Genomic DNA, 4498 nt, shown 5'->3' with positions numbered 1-4498 from the left:
AGCCTGATGAGAACAGCCTGGTAGTGACAGTGGTGTACCGACACTGGAGAGTAGGGGAGAAATCAGAGGCGGAGCAGGGGAGTGTATCTGCTTCCCTTTGCCCCGCCCTTTTTGGTAGTCCAGTGGAAGGAGAAAACGGATGTGGTCCACAGCAAGCCAGACAGCGTATGTAATGAAGGGCGGCATGGGTCTCTAGCAAAGACTCCTCTCTCCAGGCACCAAACCAGCAAAGCAGATGGTGGAGCAAGCTGAGTCCAGACTTCAGAGTGAGTAGTCGCCTTCAAGGTTATCATCTCCAAACACAGAGGCAGCTTCCGGCAAGCTGGGCAGGGCAGGGGAAGTGTCATCTCTCCAGGGCTCTTTTCGGTCTCAGTGAGCATAGAGACGAGAGAGGCCTCTGTGTCTGCGGCTGCATCCTTCAACATGTCTGGGACACCTCTCTTCTTTCCTGTCTTCAGGAATCTCAATTGCGTATCCTTTACGAACGAATTCTAGCCCAATATAAAGCTTCTCCCCGCTGCTAGTGTCATATAAGTAGATCTTTGGCCATGTTGAGGCCCCACTGTGGACATAGCTGGAGATCTCGGCCACAGGGGGCTTCCAGCCAGCACAGCGGCTGAGTCTGTCAAATTCGTCCAATGTTTCCTCTTCCCACTGTTCACCTGACGGTGTGATCCGTGCCAGACTACACTCTATTGCTTGAAACGTAAGGCTTAGGAAGGCGCTCCTGAGAGCCCTGAGGTCTTTCAGTGGACAATCTCCATTATCTTCAAAGTCAACATAGTGGAGATCATAGTTCCCGTTTTCCAAGATACCAAGGATCTGGGCTGGATACCAGGAACCATTTGTAAGTAAAGGTGCTGCTACAATGTCTCCTATTTGCACAGTCAAATCTTCAGCAGGCTGTTTTGATAGTGCTGGGTCATCTCATTGACAAGCTTATCAACTGCAGGCTGTGGGAGCCAATGATCTGGATCCAGAAGTGGTTGGGCCTTCAGAGGCAGAGACATAGACTTCTAGGTACTCATCAGCGTGGAAACTGAAGTCAGGGCTGGGGATTTCCTACATAGATGTCTCTGGAATGGCCTGGGTGCCAGACTTCTGAATGCTGTCAGCATTAGGTTTCTCCCCAGAGCTTTCCTTCGGCCCCACAGCAGCCATGTCACCTCCTCCTTTGTGGGGAGTAACTGCGTAGGGAGCAGGCTGGCCCAAGCTAGAACTCGTGTTTTTCCCTACTGCTGCTCTCCAGCTCCATCCAGCTCTGTCATTTCCTCTCTTCTCTCACTGATTGGTGCTTGCCTGGAACTCTGGTTTCTGCAGAAGGTGCAATTCTCTTCTGAAGTTCTTCATCTTCTGAAACTTTCTCCAGTATCAAATGCTTGGCTGCTGCTACTTCCTTCTGTGTTCCTGAGATTTTTATAAGTCTTGATAGTAGTAATGTCCCCTTTGAGTCTTTATCACAGGTAATTTTGGCTCCAGAGGCCTTACAGATAGAATGAATCGTCTCACACCTCTTCCTATGATTCTGCCCTCAGACCTCTGTGGAACTGAGAGCTGCTCAGACACCGGGGTGTTCTCTGTCAGGATCTGATGGATCGCTGCTTTGGCCTTGCACACTTGAACAGGAAAACCACTGCTAAGCAGCACTCGCTCATCGCCTACTACATCCTGTGTCCACATCAATAGAGCGCCTGTTTCTGTAGCTATTTAATATTGGCTCCTTGCCAGCCAATGATGAGTTTCACATTCAATGGTGAGTTCCTCAGGGAACTCGCATCTCTGTTTCAATGTCATTCTCCCCAACAAACGTGAGCCGCTCTTCTCTGCTCTCCCTGTACCTGGGGTACAGGATGTAGGCAACTGTGGCACTGGCTGGGATCCCGAAGCCCAGGGCTAGTTTCTGAGTAGTGGACATTTCCACTGTATTCTGACTTACATCTGTGCCTCCGAGTCAGCCATTGAGTGTTCCATCTCACACCTCACCCTGGTGACCACCACCTCTTACCATCCACGCTGGGACTCACAGCCCAGCTAGTGGCCCCTTTACTTTTAAATGATAGTTTACCTTGTTATTGAATTCTAGGTTGAAATGCATTTGTATCTGGAATTTAAAAATAATCCTGCCACTGTTATCTAGCTTGTAGTATTGAGGTTAAGCCACTTAGTGTCCTTTTTTCTATCAGCTTGAGGGTTCTTCCCTTTGTCTCCAATCTTCTGAAATTGCCCAATGATGGGGGTGGTGGTGCGTGTGCATATGTGCATGTGTGTGTGTGGAGGGTATTATCTCTTTCTTATTCCTTTCTTTCCCTCTCCCCTTTCCCTGTATCTTTTAGTTTAGAAACTTTCCTTAAATGTGTGCTAGTCTGTGGCTTTCTGTTTAATTTCAAGAAGGAGAATTAAAAAGCCAATTAAAACTATATGAACATGAGTACAGCTTGTCAAATGGGAACTTCCTTGCAGGTTGTCCCAACTAGGCCTTTTAGATGGGGAGACTCTGATGTTTATATCCTCTGGGGCTGGTAAAATCTTCAGTCTCCCCCTTGGAGGGTAAATTTTAGATGATAGTATTCTCTGATCCCAGTGGGATATCCCCATCCCACTCTATTTTTAGTAGAGTGTCTTTTTAGCTTAGCTGTTCTCAATGACTTCAGTCCAGAAGAGAGGTACCTCTATCTTACCTTACCCAAAGTTCAAAACAAAACAGGTCTTTTGCTGGTGCAGAGTACTCCTTGTCTCTTGGCTTTGCAGAGGAGTTTGGAGATCTGGGACTTACTAGACCTTCAGGTAATTTCCTTTATAGAGCCCTTCCCTCTTACTCTCATTTTCACAGATAACTGATACTGCCCATGTCTGACATAGGTGGGTGGTGGGGGCAGGATCCAAAGTTTATGGATTCAGTTTTCTTACATCTGTTACATTACTTTTTTTCCTTTTCCTTTGTATCTCCCCCCACTTTGGTTTTGTTCCTGCTCATGTTCTTCATGGTTTTTCTTTTCTTTTTTATTTAAATGTATGTGGGTCTGTGCTATAAAAAGAAATTCCCTTACTATTTCAGTGTGTTTGTGATAGTGAAAGTAGATTTGTCTTCAGACTTCTGTCTTTTACCCAGAATTCCAGAAAATGCCAAGAACCTATTTCTGGGGGTATTTTGTTGTAGAGCTGTTTTGCTTCTGATCTCAATTAAGCCTACATTTTCTTGTGGCATCCTTTATGGAGATGAAGAATTACTAGCGACAATACTTTCATCTAATAGACTGGAATAGACATGTTTTATTTTTGTCTTTGCCATCAGCTGAATCTAAGTGGAGTCAAATCCCTTAAACTCTTCCTTTGTCTATGTCTCCATAAAATAGAAATAATACGATGCACTGAAAGGTTATTATGAAGATAAAATCAGATAATGTGGCAGTGTTTGGTAAAAGGGCTTTAGTGCGCTGTCCAACTGCAAACTGGTTTTACATATGAAGACACTTAGTGTTCTTTATAGTGTAAACAATGTCAATCCCTAAACCCTTTTCCCCACAGATTCTTTTATTTTTAGCCATTGCCTAATTATTTTTGTTGCTCTTCCCTGAAACTTCTTTCCCTTTTCCGAGAGCAGCCAACTGCTCTATCCTGTGCCGAGAGGAGTGAAGTGATTCTACTCAGCTCCTGTGCATCAAACGTATGCCAACACCTCTCATGGCATTTCTTCACTATGACAAAAACAATAAGAGAATAAATTCATCTTTAGTTCATTATGTCTTCTGTTTCCCCTGCCTTTGAGTATCCCATCTGGTTATCCTGGATGAGGGATTTTTTTCCTCATGCTATCACCAAAGTTGCGAACCAAATGACAGCATGACACTGCCCGTCAGCAGCTTGTCCTAACTGCTAAACAGTGGAATCTACTTGCTTTACTAACTGCAAAAAAAAAAAAAAAAAAAAAAAAAAAAACCTGACAAAAAAGGCCTGAATTCAGTGACCTATGCCAAAAATAGTTATAGTTAGGAAAAAATAAAAAAGAATCAATCATTTGTGATTCCCATCAGGCAGCAAAGAACTCAAAAATAGCTGTTTCTCTCCTGAACTTTCCCTGAAAGATTAATTATCTCATGACTCTATGGCATCAGTTCCTGAAATTCACATGCCAGAAATTTTTGTGCACCTTTGCTGAGATGTTTTTCTCGAGGCAGTTTATGGTTAAAGGCTATCATTTTTCCCCACAGTATAAAAAGAAAACAAGATGGATTTTGACTTCTGGATTTGATGGAGTAATGGGGACCAGCCTAGCCCTCCAAATTCACATAACTAGAAAACTGAACAAAATAAGTAGAACAACATATTATTAAACTTCGGATAATTGGCACCCCAGAACTCTGGTCCCTGAGAAGGGAAATAAATCAGGTAAGTCCTAAAATCACCTTGGTTTTCTGCCAGAAGAACAGGGGTGAGGATTCTAGGAGGAGCAAAATGATGGCATTGATGTGAGGAGACAGAGATCATAGTGTGAAGAGAA

At 44.0% G+C, this 4498-nt stretch overlaps 1 pseudogene; it reads right to left on the bottom strand.

The window, feature by feature from the left end:
* Positions 1-261: 261 nt before the first annotated feature.
* On the bottom strand, positions 262-1915 carry LOC100952870 (annotated as a pseudogene).
* Between the last annotated feature and the right edge of the window lie 2583 nt (positions 1916-4498).

Source organism: Otolemur garnettii, unplaced genomic scaffold, assembly GCF_000181295.1.
Source record: "Otolemur garnettii isolate 467f Iridium unplaced genomic scaffold, OtoGar3 scaffold00001, whole genome shotgun sequence".
Taxonomy (NCBI): Eukaryota; Metazoa; Chordata; class Mammalia; order Primates; family Galagidae; genus Otolemur; species Otolemur garnettii.
This window is presented reverse-complemented; position numbering and strand designations above follow the sequence as displayed.